The sequence below is a fragment of the Maylandia zebra genome, linkage group LG23 (assembly GCF_041146795.1).
Source record: "Maylandia zebra isolate NMK-2024a linkage group LG23, Mzebra_GT3a, whole genome shotgun sequence".
NCBI lineage: Eukaryota > Metazoa > Chordata > Actinopteri > Cichliformes > Cichlidae > Maylandia > Maylandia zebra.
The window spans coordinates 13,955,840-13,974,243 of record NC_135188.1 but is presented as its reverse complement, the minus strand read 5'-3'; the positions used below and the strand labels follow the sequence as shown (position 1 = coordinate 13,974,243).

General features: G+C 39.9%; 1 protein-coding gene across 2 annotated transcripts in view; it reads left to right on the top strand.

Annotated features, from left to right (window-relative positions):
- Positions 1 to 11,174: 11,174 nt before the first annotated feature.
- lpp (LIM domain containing preferred translocation partner in lipoma) overlaps positions 11,175 to 18,404 on the top strand; it is a 185,499-nt gene continuing 178,269 nt past the window's right edge. The window contains exon 1 of one of the 2 annotated variants that reach the window (XM_004552832.4): positions 11,175 to 11,418. The gene's annotated coding sequence lies outside the window, so the exon portion shown is untranslated. Of the gene's footprint in view, positions 11,419 to 17,891; positions 17,991 to 18,404 lie in introns of those variants that run through there. The other variant, XM_004552833.3, reaches the window with a different exon arrangement.

Sequence of the window (18,404 nt, the reverse complement as noted above, 5' to 3'; positions counted from 1 at the left end):
TATCAAGTGTGTCACTGTCATATTAATCATTTTTAACACTTAAAGATCTGAAATGTCTGATCTCCCATAAACGGTCCCCAGCATTGCACCGGTGCAGTTTCCTGGAGCTGTTTCAGGATGTTTGTGTTTCAGATAACCTTTCTAAAGGGAGTCGACTGCAGGTAATTATCACGTAAGCGAAGGAAAATACCTGCTTGTCATTTTCTCTTACCTGCTATCACGTTTTTCACATCTGAAATCTAGCTCCACTAGCAAGCAGCCTTTGTTGTGCCGACATGGAGCTTCCATCGCATCCATGGCTGTCGCTATCAGCTGTAATAAAGGTCACAAGAGCCAAATATAGTGCTTTGCATTAGCTGGCATTTATGGAGTGAAGAGAAAATACAGTGAATGACCCACGCAACGTGTGACAGGTGATCTGAAGTGACAGTCTGGGATTGTCTTTCTTCATGTAAACACACTTAAAAACAGATGTAACCACACTGTGATCTTCAGTATCAGGGATACAATTTGAGGGATTACCCCTCAATAGCCAAGACTGAGGTATAATTTGTTAGCAGAAACCGAGCCTCATCCCTCAGGAAACATATTAAAGTCATCTAGATAGCTGCTGTATTTATTTTGGGCATTTTCAGTTCAAACTGAAAATCATAATAATAGTTTTAAAGCCAACAAGGAAAAGCTCCTTATGTCCTTCCACCTCAGCTACTCTGCAGTTGAATTGCAGCCCATAGGTAAAGTGTGGAACATCTATGATGTGGATCATTATTGTGGTTTGGGCGGGAAGGGGGTCATACCTGTGTGTTTTCTGAAGGAAATCCCTTTTTGATTTGTCAAAATCGCTAAATCTAAAAAGTGACCACAATAGTAAAAAGTAACATGGCCACAACTGTTATTCCAGAAACAAACTTGAAGAAGACACAACTGTAATGTTACCTTGTTACATTAGTATTATTCTAATTTGTGTAGGGGTTTTTTGAAGCTCAAAGTGACCATATTTTTTTTAAAAATAAGCTAGCGCTAACTAGCTAGCATCATTAGCAAGCTGCATTCCTGAACTTTACAGGTGCATTGCACAGACACTGATGCTACAAACTAACAGACTGATGAAACAGTAGAATTTCACTCACCAAAACTGAAGCACAAATCTCTTACAGGGTCTGTGCCGCACAGCAGCCATATAATTTAGCACATAACTGAATAAAAATGCTTCACAAGGCTAAAAGACCAGAAGGCCAAATTTCAGGTTCATTGCTGTTTTTGTTTGGAATCAGAAAGCATAAAACGGACCTTATAAAGTCAAGCCTTTTATGCTAATTGCTATTGTTTAACTGAAATACTGTGCTGCTGATTAGTTTGAATACTTGGTTCATCCTTGTGTGATAGCCAGGCGTTACTGGGCAAGTGGGGGAACCCTTGGATCTGTTGCTGCTGCGCAGCAGGGGAAACTGAATCGCCACAAAATAATTTCTAAAATGTATTTTTTGCTGTGAACTGCAGTGGACCTATTTTCTTTGTGCACAGAAGAGCTGGGTTGCTGATGCTGCTGCACTAACGGTTTGCTGCTCTCTGTGGATTTAACCTGCTGCATTTTTCAATATATGTACAGCTGTTACATGACCTATCATGGCTGCTGTCCAACCCCTATACTATAAATGTGGAATAAGACCAGTGATACTAAAGAGCATCATCAGATTAATTCAAACTGCTGCCCCTGACCTTGCTTACCATGGACATCACAGCTTAGCCTACTCATACTGCACTCTTTTAACTGTCCAGGACTCTCAAATGGCCAAAATGATTAACATTTAACTTATTATAAAATAAATTTCACAATCTAATTAACCAGGTAACACCAACACTTTATTATCTACATATTCATTACCTGATTTTATTTATTTATCAAATTCAAGCCAATCAGATGCCAACGCCAGCTCTTTCTGGCCATCTTAATCTTTTTTAACTTTTTCAAACTGCCTCTAGAAAATTATGTCACGCTGTCAGTTTCTGTTTCTCACAAATTTTATTTTTTTGTCTTTTATCCTCCATGATTTTCTATCCTATCAGCTTTTCTATTCTTTTACTGTAGACAAACAGCGTATGAATGATTAATGAGACTGTTGCAGTGAGGAAAATGTGAAGCTTTGCAGGGTTTCTGAGTGAACACAATGAACAAACAGTGACGTGTTGTAAGAATACTTTGGTGTATTAAATCCAGCTTTGTCCTGCTTTTGAGGTAAGTGATTACGATCTTTAAGCAGGCCTGAATGTTAACTTCACCTATCCTATTGTTGTTTAGTTTGGATGTTCTGTTGTTTTTACACAATGCCCTCAGATTTTAGGAATCTCCCAGTTACATTCCTACATGTTTGGAGTTTCACAGCACAAAAACAACAGCATTGTTTGTGGGCCGAACATGCTGGATCATCGTTATTACATCTGAGACAATAAGGCATTCCAATCTTTGCAAACTGAGCAGCAAAACAAACCTCCAGCTGCTGAATTCAAAAACTTGGAGCTGCACAGGATGAGCGTATTGGGAGTTGTTTTTGGAACAAGCAGTCGTCTCACTCGTCCGGCCTGTGCGACTTTCTCCTCTGTTTGCTTTTCTTTTCTCTGTATTTAGATGTTCATTATACACACATGACACCTCTGCACCTGACAGCCTCCAAACATGCTGGCATGTTTGATGTTGTAACTTTATGCAAAAACAAAAGACTCATTCTTCCTCTTGCAAATTAAAAGCTGTTCATTGGCAAAAAGAAAAAAAAAAGTTTCTCTTGTTCAGTCAAGTGCACGATAATTTTGCTGCTACAGACTTTTTTGTGTGGCACAACTGATTATTTGTGGTGGCAAGCACTTGCTAACTGTCATCACAGATGCAGAATTTCGATACTGTTCAACCTCGCTCCGGCCGTCGTCCTTCTGTGATCAAGCAAGAAACTTGCTTTAAAGCCAAATGCCCTCTATGTACAGAGCAAAAACAGATTAAACACCCCTGCAAATATATCTGATTTTTCTGCCAGAAACAGTCCCGACCACCACCTCCACTTCCTACACTTGTAAATATTTTACGGTTTGGCACGAGTCGCTGCAATAGAAAATCTTTTATATCAACAGTAAGATTGCTCCTTTGTGTGCATGCGTATGTTCGTTTATATCTTTGGTTTTTAAAAATCAGTTTTATAATTGTGTTTCACATTGTTACTGACACCATGCTGTAAAAAAAAATAGGTTTTTGGTTGATAATATCAGCCAGGCATTGTGCTTAACTGCTCTGCTGTGGGTGAGACGCTTAATCGTTTTCACTGGGGTGGGGTAGGGGGGAGAAGCCATGTTAAATGGTAAAAATCTCAAAAAAGATGATTTCGGGATACGACGACAAAATCCGGCTGCTTTAAACGCATTTCAAAGGTGCAGCGTGAGGCTCACAAGTATGCATCATTTATGCTAAAACCTTTGCTGTAGGCAGAGATTTCTCTGTCTGCAATTTTAATACATATTTACATGCTAAAACATAAGAATTAGAATTCATTAGTGTAATCTGAGGTCTGGATCTAGATCGGGAGTTGTTTGATTAGTAGCTTTGGGACATTGTTTTTGTAGTGAGTGCGCCTGTCTCCTACTTTTGTTTTTCCTTATTTGGCATGACTCTGTAATATGGTTGTGCATGAGGACTAATCTCTGCTATCTGAGCTCTAATTAACAGAGCGTGCATAGTTCCCAGACACATTTGTTGTTTTTGTTTCCTTTCTCCAAAGATCTCAGTGCTGTTTTTGTGCACATGCACTCCCTGCCTTCTGATAATGACTGCAGTCGGGAACCAAATGACATTATGTACAAAAACATCACTCCACTCGTGTTGGTTTCACTTGCCAGGATGTAACCTGCATGACCTCATCGTCAGCCTCTAATTCCTGAAAACGGAGCCTTTATGAAACTAGGGGTGCAGTATTTAGATGACAGTTGGTTTCTTGTTTTCTTATTCAGCACGCAGGCACTAAATAGATCCTTTCACTCACACTTTTTTGAGGAAGTACACGTCGCCCGTGCAGCAGCTGCCTTCGGTATAATGTTTGAGTTTCACCTACTTCAGAGGAAGTGGTGTGGGGGAGAAGACGGTGTTACAACCAGCAGATAAAACAGGATATCCGATGCTGGAACAATTGAAACGCTAAAACTCGACACGAGATTGTTTTCCCTGTTTGTTGTAATTCTTGTCTCTAGTTAAAATGAGTAAAACAGGACCAAGTTGGATCAAAAACTCCAGTCTGATGTGTCTGCTGTGCTGGACTCTGCCTGTGAGCGCGTTTCTTCCCGTATGTTGTGGATAAAATTGAAGCCCATCATGTCTGTGACATGCGTAGCCCCAGTCCCTAAGTGCCAAACATCAAAGAACCCCTGATTTCCTCTAACCAAGCATGTTAATTGGGGTTTGATTGATAACTTGAGTTCACAGGCGATGGCAATGTGTCATCTAAACTGTTCCAGGGTGTCTTTGTGAAATCAGCTTTAAGAGTGGAAGAAGAATTACTGGCGGGCCCATTAAAAAATTGCCAGTGTACACACTTGCAAATAAGCTGTCACACATTACAAATGAGATTACCTTTTGCAGTTTCCCCTGGAAGTTTGAGATGAGTGGATGCACGGGTGAGACACTAAAATAGCTCAAATCGCTTGGTTTTTATCAGCGTGCTCGATCTGCAAGCGCTGTTTATGCTTTCTTCATGCACGCTGAAAAAAGTATACTCACAGCTTGGAGCACAATGTAATCAGTCGCAGTGAAGTAAGAATTATGGGTGGAAAGATAGAGCTCAGAGTGAATGATTCCATTTTGCATTTGGCTTCCACAAAGATTTCTTTTAAATGTTTTCATTACCCCTCCTCGTTGAAATGAATCACCCCATCAGACTTACTTTTAACAGAGATAAGACAAACTATCTGAACGCGCTGGCATGTGCAAACACGACAGATACGCAGCGTCAATATTATGCTCGACAACAGTGCGAAACAGCTCTGAGAACAGAGTCAGGTGAAAAGCAGTTATTGTATTTGCATGCAATCACGAGCATGCAAACTAATTGTCTAGTTTGCATGGCAGAGCTCACTGAGGTCAGACAAAGCTCACATGAAGCGAAGCCTTTGTTGGACGCCTGGTGGCGGCTGGCTCGTGTTGGACATCAGAGGCGGCGGCGGTTCATTTCAGTGAAGCTGAGGATAACGAGTGCTCGGCCATTATGAACTACACAATGCTGGAGTAATATTCAAATAATAGTATTTAATAGAATAGTTTTAAAAAAATGTGGCATGCCATTAGTGACAAAATATCAGTTGGAAGCCTTTTTCGTGGCAGAACGAGAGGACTGGTGCTAATTAAATAATTACATAGGCCCTTATGTGGATCATAACCAGCTTTAAAGATATTAGTTTTTTTAGCAAACCTTTTTTTTAAACATTTGGCTGTTATGTACATGTTTTTATGAGTTTGGATAATAATGATGATGATGTCTCATCTCTTTTCATTTTCATATAACTCACTTATCTACATTACTTAACAATAAAAAATTTAGAAAAGGTATATAAAAAAGGGACATTATACAAGGATATTAGAAAGCTTAACAAGGTTTCTCAACGTCAGTTCACAAACGCCGTACTGAAGTTGTGTGTTGAAAACCCAGCCTCAGTACAAACATGCTAATTGAATTATTTAACATCGTAGGGCACCAACAGGGGAAATGCCATGTTATACGCATTTCACTCAGTCACAGTATTGTGAAAGACTTACTTACTTGTGGCATATTTAAATATATTTATAAAAACATGCAACTTTACTTTGCAGCATTAAAATTTTCATTTTTAACCTTAATTTATATTTTATTCCTTCCTAGTTAAATTTACCCTTTTTAATTTTTCATATTTATTTCCTATCTTATTCATAGCCTTTTCCTTTTTTGTTCTCTTTAGGTCACGAGCAGTTGTCCAAGCATTTCACTACATATCGTACTGTGTATGACTGTGTACGTGACAAATAAAATTTGAATTTGAATTTGAATTTGAATTTTCCTTCTACTTGGACGCTCAATGAGTATAAAGGTCAAAAGGTCAAATAAAGATAATATAATTAGTAGCCCAGTTTCATCCAACCGGATGGTTTAGGATGAAGGGCCGCTGGAAATTAGCACCCCCCCCCCCCCCCCCCCCATGTCATTTGTGATTTTGGTGAAGAACTTTTGTCCTTAGAACTGATCTCAGAGCATATTACGGAAACTAGCCAGCCAACAATTTAAGGCTTCAGTTTTTGCTTGAAGCGATCCAAAATTAGTGAAATTTGGTTATTTTAATTTCAGCATTGGCACGCTGGTTAGCACAGTAGCCTCATAGCAAGAAGGTCCTGAGTTCAGTTCCACCATCAGTCTTTCTGTGTGGAGTTTGCATGTTTTCCCCGTGTTTGCGTGGGTTCTCTCCAGGAACTCTGGCTTCCTCCCACAGTCCAAAGACATGCAGTTAGTGGGGATAGGTTAATTGAAATCTCTAAATTGCCCATAGGTGTGAATGTGAGCACAAATTATTGTCTATGTCTATGTGTTAGCCCTGCGACAGACTGGTGACCTGTCCACGGTGTACCCCGCCTATTGCCCCGCAACCCTGAAAATGGATAAGCAGAAGTGAATGGATGTATATTTCAGATGCATTTTAGCCATAGACCCTATAGACAGATATATATTTGGATATAAAGAAAATTCTGGAAATGTTGTCAAATAAGCAACAAAAAAGGCTTCAAAGCTTTCAGTGTTTCAATGTTTTATTGAGAACAATAGGTCAAATTACTTTTTGTAATATGAAAGAGGTTACCATTAGGAGATCACAGTGCAAAGAATAACTTAATATTTCCATATTAAGGAAAAATATTTCAAAGGAAAAATAGTAAAGCTTTCTCTCAGGGTCACAAGTTAATGTTACTGAACATATTTGGCAGGTTAGTTAAATCTTGTAAAATAGATTTTGATAGTCATGGGACTTCCTGTTGAAATAAAGGTCATGAATAAAAAAAAGGTCTTCCAGTAACTTCAAAACAATGCACTGTAACCACATTCACTGTTGTATGTTATACTGTATCCATAACAGCTGCTGTTGTTATAGTATACACTATAACAAAGGGCCTGTTGCAAATGCTTCACATGCACAAAATCACAAATATATGTTTGAGTATATATTCGATTCTGTTATTACAATGACACTATAAAAATGGGATTTTTTTTAAAAACACTAGTATTGAACAGAACCATCTTTAATGCCACTGTTGAACTACATTAACATAAACTGTGTAGGATTTATACTCATTAGCTTTGTGTGAGCTCTTACAGGTATTTACATTTACAGGTAATTATTTCTGTCAGTGTAAACTGGTTTTAGTCACATGCTTCATATCTTAGTATCAATATGACAGTGGCCAAAAACACATGTGCGCTACTGTGTAAACAACAGTTTGAACAGACTGAACACAGAAGTCATGAAGCAGCTATGAAACAATTACTCAAACTGCTCACTGTGTGACACAATCAGAGCAAGCACTGAGGCCTTTTTAACGTATGCAGACTACAACCCAAAATGCACTGGTTCAATCTTCTGCTGTCACTCGTCGATAAGTAATATTTCTTCATACATCAGTAATATTTATTCTAATAGTTAAGAAAAGAGTCGCCGAAAATAACGAGCGCTGGCTCATTCTCATGGTTCCAGAAGGCAGACGGTGCGTGACAGGACATGCGAGCACTGCAGCATGCAACACGCAGAGTTTGAATTTGAATCTGTTCAGATTATAAAATGTACCAATTCACACCTCACTGGTTGAATGCTCTAAGTTAAGACTGATACTTGCTGAGCTTCTTCCTTTTTAATCAGCACCTTGAATTTGCAAAGTCATTTGTCCGCTAGTCTTTAGCAGGTACCTTAACAAAACCTTTTGGAAGTTACGGCTTGTGAGACAAGCAGAAAGTCTCCTGTTAAGACCAGCTGGACACAGTGCTGCACAGTTTATTGCATGGCTGTTAAAAATAGATTGTATTTCAGACATGGGAAGAATATGGGAAACATATATGCCATAAATATGCACAACATCATGTAAAAGTCAAATTATTGGAGATTATGTATCGGAATTTCGGGAGCGGGACCACGCCTCCAAACACGCTCCTTCCGGTTGTCATCTATATAGGTTCCCCCCAGTTCTGCAAACTGTTCATTTTCATTTACGTGCCCCACCCTCCCTCCCTCCTTGTTCTCAATTCTTTAACTTCTTCACTCCTATTTAGTACATGGGGATCTGCCAGGCCCGGGAGCCGTCGCCAGTCCTCTTCGAGGCCTTCCCCAAACCGCAGCTCAATTCATGTCCAAGTGTTCACCTTTACCTACTAAAACGCTGTCAAACCTAAAATGAGGACGTGGGCCCAGCTAGTGAAAAGAATGTAAATCATTAAGCTAGACCCCTGTGATCGTGTTAAGGATAAGTGGTACAGAATGGATGGATGGAGTGTGAGTGAGGGATGTGTCTCGACTGCAGGCAGACCAGTTTATTTTATTTCTCTTTTAACTTAATTAATGAATTTCAGTCATTTTTGTGTGTGTTTTGTTTTTGATCAGCGCCTGTTGTGTTAAATATGCAATATAAATAAACTGACCCATGTTATGTTGTAATAAGAGTAAAATATGGTTTGCCACCATCTGAATGGCCTCATATGTTGCACTAAAACCTGTGTATATCGTTCAGCACTGATGGTGCCCACACAGATGTGCGTGTTTACCAATGCACCTTCTTATCACCGTGGATGCTCACTGTGTGCTGATGGCAAACCCATTCCTTGATAAATTTATTTATTTTAAAACTCTTTTTTTCTTTTTTGGGGGGTGTAGTTCTCCGTCTCAGTCCATCTTAAATGACCACAGAAGGCAGCAGCGTTTCTGAGCCTGAGGGTCTCTATTTTTCTTTTGCATGGTAGCGTTTAAATGACATCTGCACAGCAGCGATGTTCACTGCGAGTTATCAGAAGTGTGTCTGAGCAAATGTGGTGATTTCCTGTCAAAATCCTGTTTGCTTTGCCTCATATGGATGCTGTGAATCTTATAAAGACATAATATATCATGGGAATATGTAGTTCTACATTTGAGAAGTGTACAAGCAGACATTGACAGAATGGTGAAACTGCACGTATCCGTTCTTCTAAAAGCCAAGCCTTAATATCTATGGGATGATATATCTTTTTTTAAAAATATCTATTCACGTTACTAATTAACTTTACTAGTTATGAGACGTTCTACTTGGTATGTTACACAATCTTTTCAGCCTTTTGTTGGCCCTGTCCAAAGTTCCAGACACTAGTCACGCTATTTGGCAGCCATGTTAATGCATCTGGGCAACTACATGTTTTAAAGCATTATATATGGTTACTTTAATTTACTTTACTTTAATTTTTATGGAGTTTAAAAATTACGTGTATGAAAAATGCTTTAAATCCTTGCTGTTTCCCCTGAAAGTTGAATATCTTTTTACATCTTTGCGATTGCTGAATTCTTCCAAAGATTTCAATTTAGGATTCTTGACTGCCATCTCTCTTTATTATAATGTTGCTGCCTTGTTTGAACTTTATAAGTCATGATGAGCTTATATACTAAAAAAACACACACGTTTCACATATGATATATATATCATATCAGATATATGTACTGTGTTTATTTTGTGTCTAAATTTAGTTCTTTACAATACAAAGAAGTATATCTTAGAAAAAATAAATAAAAATGCAGTTACACTGACAGATATGCATCACAAGTCACAGTAGCTCTACCAAATGACACTCATACAAAAAACATTCTTAGTCGAGAAAGTTTCACTTCCTGCCTGGTTAAACCAAGAAACAACCTCAGGGTCCAGCTTTAAGTCAGCTCCCATGTTAAAATGTCTAACTTTACAGCAGAAATAAACATGTTTACTGCCTGATACAAAAAAAACCACACCTTTGGTCTCCATGGATAATTTCCTCCTTCATAAAAACTATGAATTTTCATATAACTCATCCATCTAGAATCTACAGTTATGAGAATAGCCACTTTGACTGACAGGTGTGCATGTAGAAGACGCTGACTAGGCCTTAGATCCTGTAAATGGAGTGACCAAACTGAACTGCTGTTAGTGCTGTTAGTGGCTTTTGGAGCATTTTTAATAGAAAAATATTGTGACTTTATAGGTTTCTTAATTTGCACTAATTAGCAGGTATCTGTGTGTATCTGTATTGCATCCACACAGCTTATGAATGATACTTAATAATGAAGCTAGTTAGCATTAGCTGATAACTTTGCACTCCATCCTGTCATCCAAATATGCTCATTTGTGTTTCCAAAACAAATAAATAGAAACAAGAATAACATAAAGGTGGCCAAAGTACTAACAATAGCCAAGCCCATCTTTTATGTACAGCATATACATGAGGGTTGAAGTATCGAAAAACATCAAAGGGAGGAGAGAAAATATAAAAAGGTAACTTTAGCTAATGCTATGTCTTCTTAAAATCCCAGTGCTTCTATAATAATGACCCAGAAGATCACAGGTCTTACAAACTTCCAAACTTCCAAACTTATTGTTTGGACCTCTGGCTTGTACCTCCTGTCACATCTAATGTCTAACTTATGTGATTACCTGTGACAGGTTAAGTAATCATCTCACACTTTGCAAAGGCATCCCGTGGGCTGGACTGGAAAGCATTTGGAGTGCTGGTTCTGGCCCCCATGTTTCTTTTGTAGTGATACAGCCCGTGAGAAAACCTGGGATAGAATCTAGGCTGTCCCATATTTTGTATTGTCGGCTGAAGATGAGCTTGACAAAGTTTTGTGTTATTTTTTAAACATTTTGTATTTATTTGTTTTTGGTGATGTCAGATACTAACAGGCAGAGGTTGTTGTTTCTGCAATATGACAACAACACCTCGAATAAAGAGAGTGAAATATGCAAACAAATACCACAAGTTAAACCGGACCCTTATTTGGAGGGCCACTTCTGGCCCCCAGGCCACATGTTTGACACCAAATCACTGCACACTCTTCTTTCATTTACATTTTAAGGGTTCTAAGTATCGGTACGTTCAATTTTTCAGTATTTATTAGGATGACATTTTATTTGAGGAGAAAGCCTCCAGCGTGGACCTTTGCCTGACTGCAGCGTGCAGCTGTGCGCACAGACCGGAGATGTGTGCGCACTGAGGGCCGTGCTGTTTTGGCCTGCTGCCTTACATGGGCAAACCTCTGAACTGACTCAGACGAGCTGGAATTTCAGCGTGACGTCACTGCCTACAACTCTCCCAGAATTTGGATCAAGTAGTTTTCACTGTTTTTGGTGGGATTTCAGCCCCTGTGTTAGGTTTCCTAGAAAGCGAGGTAAGTGAAACTATACGTCGCACCTTTTCAAACATACGGGCGGTTTCCGGTGCAGTTTGACGTGTTGCTGTTAAGAACCCGGCTCTGGAGCAGTTCGTGCTCACTTTGTTCGGCCTTGTTGGGATGTAATGTGGATTTTACTGCAGCTCGGACGGGTTCACAGTGAGGGCGTGGACTCTGTACCAGAGCCCGGGCCGGTAGGACTGTGACACGGGGAAACTAACAGAGCTAACTTGTCGCTAGCTAGTGCCGAGCTGGACTCAGTCATGCACAGAAAACACGTTCAAACACTGTGAAGCGGCTCATTTGGCTAAACGAGACTCGGGGCGTCTCTGCGGGGCTCCTAGATTTAGCACAGTGGTTTACTGCAGAGCAATGCGGAAGACACCAGAGCCCCCACAGAGCCCTCCATCAGAAGGGAAACATGTCGCTGCTTTTTACTTTAGAGCGCCCAGAAACTTCCGTTTACTAAAAAATAGTTATTTGTATCGTCACTGTTGCTGCTTGTTGGACTCGTTTGCCTCGAATTCGCCACGTTGTTCGAGTACTTTTCATAGCCGCGTGTGTCACAAAGTAACACATCTGTGCTTTGTTGGCGTTATTGCTACAGAAGTATCCTTCACAGCAGGGGAGTCAAACTTTTTAAAGGCGAAACAATAAAAAACAAACAAACAAACCCAACAACAACAACTATCAATGCGAATCTGTGTTCTCCACTTTGGAAAGAAGCCTTTATGTTGTCGCTGATGACGTCAGTGACAATTTTGACTGTACTGTCAGGTGACGGTACTTTTGAGCGTGGACACATTTTTTTTCCGCTTTAGCATAAGCGCCACCACCTTATAACGTCTATGCATCCCACTATCACCCATCCTAGTTGGATCATCTAGTGGGCACTTTGAGCTCAGTTGGGGGCCACTCGAGGGAAAAAATAACAAGAAAGAAAATAAAGTTTTTATCATTAAACCATACACCACTGTCAGTTCAGTTCAGTTTTATTTCTATAGTACCAAATCACAACAACAGCTGCCACTAGGTGCTCAGTAATGTAAGGTAAAGACTCTGCATTGATAGAGAGAGAACCCTCTGTAAGTAAGCACTTGGCAGCAGTGGGAAGGAAAAACTCCCTTTTAACAGGAAGAAACCTCAGTCATAACAAGACTGGACACAAGGCAAAGGGGACAGGATAAAAGACAGAGAGCTGGAGATTAAACTGATTAAATGCGAAGTGGCGAGAGAGTGGTAAAGAAACACTCAGTGCATCATGGGAAACTTCCAGAAGCCAGGTTTATTGCAGTGTAACTAAGGGAGGGTTCAGAGTCCCCCGATCTAGCCCTAACTACGTGCTGCACCAAAAAGGAAAGTTTTAAAGTGAAACTTTTAAAGTAGAGAAGGTTTCTGTGTCCTAAATCCAAACTGGAAGCCTGTTCCACAGAAGAGAGGTCTGAAAATGAGAGGTCTGTCTCCCATTCTACTTTTAAATATACTAGGACCCACAGTAAGCCTGCAGTCTGAGAGTGAAGCACTTAACTGGGGGGGATGATACTATGAGATAAGACATGGCCCAATGATCCATCATTTTTTCATCTATTACATTATTTAAATGAAGGAATATAGTACAAAAGTCAATGTTATGCCTGCCTGCCATGGGGATTATGTTGGATTTATGGTTTTATGGTGGTGACACATTGTAACTGCAGACATTTATGAAGTCCAACCTTGTATGCACTTTCATACACATGTATCAGTGCAGCCTGCATTCACTGCAATTGGCCTTTTGGCCACCACTGTCGTCTGCTACGTGTTTCCAGCTTCTGCCGCCATTTTTCCCATCAACTGGAAGAGAATGAATCAACTCAAAGAGACAATTAGTTTGTCTTTCGTAAACAACACAGTCAGGCATTGGTGTAGATATTTATTGAGACTGGGAAGCTCAAGTGACTGTTTGTTAGCCGTTTGTGTAATTATTTTACAGTTTGGAACTGAATGTATCAATCGGTCAGTTTTCTAATGCTTATATCCGGGTCCTGGGTCACAGAGGCAGCTCTCCACGCAGAGATGTCCAGACCTCCATCTCGCAGCTACCTCCTCTAGGCTGTGGTAGGCTCTGGTACTGACACTTAGACATAATCTCCACAGTTTGTCTTGGGTCTGCTCCAGAGTGTCCTTCCTGTAAGATATCTGAAACATTTCACCTCTGAGGTGTCCAGGAAGCACTTAGTCAGTTGTCTGAGCCACTTCAACTGACTCCATTTGATGTGGAGGAATATCAGCTCTGCTCCGAACCACTTCTGAGAGACTGAGATCCTCACCCTTTCTCTAAGGGAGAGCCCAGACATCCTCCAGGGAAGGCTCATTTCTGCTGCACAGACACAAACTAGGCAGGTTAAAAGTCCAGCATCGATCATAATGAATAAAAATACTGCATCATTTCTTCTTCTTAGAAGCATAAATGAAAGCATTTTATGATCATGTGTGATTGCCTCTCTATAGTCCTGTATTCCTAATCTTCTGTTGCAGCACCAGTTAAAACTGTTGCCTGTCATTCCAGCTGCATATCTGTTTTGTGATCATCTTTGGGTGGGATATATACTCCTGTTATGACCTGGACAAAATGGATGAATAAATCTGCTTTGCATTCCCACATAAATTCCTTCTAGATTGAAGTTTTGCAGTGCATAAAAACCAACAAAGTGGAACTTTAAAGGCTAAGTCCCACATCTACTTCTCTATAATTCTGCTGTTGTATGGTTTGACAGGATGATGGTTTTAAAATGCAGATGCAGTGTATGTAAGATTGTTTCATGGTAAATGTATGGGTCTCTGCTTTTTACATTGTGTGTTTAACAGCCTTTTGAAAGGGTTTCAGACTCGCATAGTCACAGGTGACGCAACATCTCCAAAACGGTTGTTAACTGGTGTTGTACATCAATAAAATATGAAGAATTAGTTTACCCGACTAATATTTGTATCGGTGACTGGACAGGGCAGTAACATTCAGTTGTCAGATAATAAGTCATGCACATCCATATAGTGTACAACAAGCCAGGCTGTAAACCAGAGAGGAGTGCTTGTGCAAATAGTGGCCAGAGATATGGACTTTTCCCTTGCAGATATGTTTAAAAATGTTTGGTCTGTTGACGTAACCAGTACTGAGGCAATACCTCCGTATTTTGCTTCAAGATTTCCTCAGAAAGTTGACTAAACTGAACCCTTTTATACCTAAATGGATCTGACGTCATCTTCCTCTTTGTGAGTGAAACAAGAATCTTGGTCAAGGCTGTAGGTATTGTTCTGCCTTGGAATGAAAAATAAATCTCACTTTCTTCTTTAAAAGACTGAATTCAAACTTTGACTTGGATGTGAATTTCAAATCAATAACACCAAGGTCCCTTGGGAGAGCTGTCATCAAACTGAATACATCTGCGTCGCTCCGACACATTTTCTACTCAGGCAACATTAAACGAAACTGTCTTTAAAATCTCTAGCTAAAAAGAACTCGTTTGACAGCGTTGATGATGTTAAACTTAAAAGATGAGTGGCTCTGCTGCCTTTGAGCCTTGGCCCCCCTGGTAGTTTTAGTCAAGTTATTCCACTGTTTGTGTTTCTTGACATATTTTAATGAGAATGTCCTTCTCTGAAAGAAACGGCACCAGTTTTTCATACTCACACAGCACCTCTTTTAGAAAACACTACCTCTATAAGCTGTGATAAACCAAGGATCTTCTAAGGCTGTAGATAGTTAATTACTAGAGCTGGGCGATAGAACGATAACGATATGTATCGCGATATAACTTTTACTCGATAGAGAAATTAAGCTATCGTGATAGACCTCGCCGCTCTTGTCCTCTTAAAATAAAAAAATTAAAAAATTTTTTTAAAAAAAGGTCAGGCAATCCAAACTAAGTAGCGCAGAGCCGAACCAATCACAGCCGCAGCGTCACGTTGCGTGACTTGTTACGTACAGCACAAGTGCCAAGCCGCACGTGTTTGTTTGGGAAGCAGCCAGCGGGTAATGGAGCCAGCGCGTAATGGAGGAAATGAGTGTGCCGACTAGAAAAATCAACCGAGCGTGACCGAAGAGAAAACAGATGATGGTTCCAATGCCGGAGAGATTGTCGAACGGTAGAGCCATAGAAGTTCCGTAGTGTGAAGGTATTTCGGCTATTTCAAGTCTGACAAAAAATAGAGTAGCGTGCACTGTAAATTGTGCCGAAAGCAAGTCTGGAAATACAATAAACTGGTGCATGCGTCACACTGTGCGCCACGTTATTGTTTCGGTGAAATGAATTTCTACAATACTGTTACTGTTAATTCTACTCTCTGCAGTGTTTAAATGCTTACATATACACACAGTTACTGTCCCTCCACACATACGACTCGGTTCTGCTTCTATGCCGCAGCTTTGTTTACTTTTTCCCACCGAGGCTTCTAGACTTCTGATTGGCCAACATTTCTTCACGGTTAGGAATCTAGCGCCACCTGCTGCTTTGGCATGTTCATAGCAGCGTTTTCCTTCATTTCTGCCTTTATGTGTGGACGGGATTATTTTTTAAAACGAAAACGGAAAATCTCAGTTTTCAAAAATACCCGTGTACGTGTGGACGTAGCCTCAGTCTCTGACTGGAAGCGCTAATTCGTCATTCGGCTTTTGTCAGACTAAAGTAACTGTTAAAACTGTTTGAAAAGCTAAGCTATACAACAAGGAGAGATTGAGAATTTCCTTTTAGTTCTCAGTTTATTTGATATTGACAAAAGTTAGTCAGTTTTGTCTGTTATTCTGTAAAACAAACTAAGATTTATTTTTAGAATTAATATTTTGTTTCTAAGTGGAATTGACAATTTAGTCTGTTTTGTTTGTTCTATTTTGAAACTTAAACGCTTTAGCGGCTGCCTTTTGTGTAGTTTGCAATATTTGCCTTTATTTATCTGAAAAAGTCTCATGTTCCTTAAGTACATCTACCCTGTTGAACTTATTATGGGAAATAAATATTTAAATAAAAACAAGCTGCTGATTATTTCACATTTTACTTGTGAGCAACGGCACATTTAAATCTTACAAATATAGTTATTTGGCTTATATCGTGATAGATATCGTTATCGCCTGAAATGAAAAAAACATATCGTGATATGAAAAAATCTCATATCGCCCAGCTCTATTAATTACAATTAGTGTTGTTATGAATGGCGGTTAGCTTTGGCAAGCTGATCCTGGGTTCGAATCCACCATCAGGCCAGAGCCTTTCTCTGTGCAGTTTGGATGTTCTCCGTGTGTCTGTGTGGGTCTTCCTCAGTACTCCGGCTTCCTTCCACAGTCCAAAGACAGCTTTCACTTTGGGTTCTTGGCTAGCTTAGTGTTAGCATTGGTGTCTGGCTAGCCTAGCGTTAGTATGTTCTCTGGCTAGCTAAGTATTAGCATGGTGTCTGTGCATAAAGCCGAAGTTGTGTTAGCAGCTTAATGCAGCTGTTCCCGTCCTTTATTCAGTTTCCACTTTACAGTGGAACCCCAACTTACGAAATTAATTCATTCCCGAGGGTCTTTCGTAAGTCGAAAATTTTCGTAAGTTGAAGCACCCATTGCACCTTTTAAGTGAGGCGATGCTGAACGATAGGCTATAGGCTAATTGCTAACTAGAACAACAATAAGTCGTTCAAGTGGAACAGCGAAGCTCAAGTACGGAAGCCAAGGGGTTGTCACATGATTTGGAAGGCATTGTAGGCATTGTAGGCTCAGCCAATCAGAGCCCGCAGATTTCGTTACACGGGCATTTTGCCGTAACACGGGCAGAAATATATTGCCGTTCAGTGCCTTCGTAACTTGAATTTTTCGTAATATGGGGTATTCGTAAGTCAGGGTTCCACTGTACTATCACGCTCCTGTCCTTTTGTGCAGTAAAAAAAAGTTATGTCCATATCAACATTGTAGACGGCGTTGCTATTTCCTCCACGCCCTGTGAACTGAAATCATTGGATTGTAGTGCAAGTGCAACAGGAACCACTAAGCATCAACAGGCAGCTAGACTAACAATTCCAAGGAACTGAACTACTAGATTCCTGATTCCCATCCCTAGATCCTGAAGGACATTTGGATCTGAATGGGTCAGTGATGTTTTCTTGAGTGGCTGAAGACACCATCTCCCAGTTTTTCATACTCCATACATTTCTGAATCTGCATCCAGATCTTAATCAACTCAAAACTCATCATTTAAATTTGGGTCGATATGAAACTTCCTTAAAGGATGACGAATGGGTTTATTGTTATTGCACAAAAAACGATAAAATTGATGCAAATATGTTAAATGAACACCAAAGATCGCCTGGGACCAATAACAACACAGTTCCCCACCAGCCCCATGATGCAACCTACACAGCATAGCATAACATGTCTGTGCCTGTTTAAGACTTCTGCTGTTTTCTCAGCTTGGGGTGTGACATGTAGTGGGCTGGTTTTCCCAATACTCCTATCTGACTCTTATTTAATCCAAAAGAATCCTGTAGGATAATTCGGGGTCATCCCCTACAGCTGCAGGGCTCCTTCAAAGCTAAAACCATTTCGGGGGGATTTTTATTTTGTAAGTACTTGCGGTATCTGTTTGATGAATTTTATTAGTGTTGATTTCAGATAGAAATACACACTTGAACCCAGACAATGCTACTACTAATAATGCAGTCTACGGTATATAACTAATGTCCATTCAGCATAACATTTAAACAAAAAGTAGCATAAAGGTTGAATTTTTATATCTCATGGAGACGCAAGTCATCAGTTTGCTGTTTAATGTAATGACATCTTTGGAAAATCACCATTGATAGTTTTTTGGGTTTTTTTCTTTTTCTTTTTCTAGGAAAATAGGTCAAAAACAGAGTTTTTACAGTTCCAACAAGCTTGAAAGTCAGTATTTGGTGTGACCACCTTTATTCTTCAACACAGCCTGAAAGCTTTCAGGAAAGCTTTCCTGTTGTTTCTTTAAGTAGTATTCAGGAAT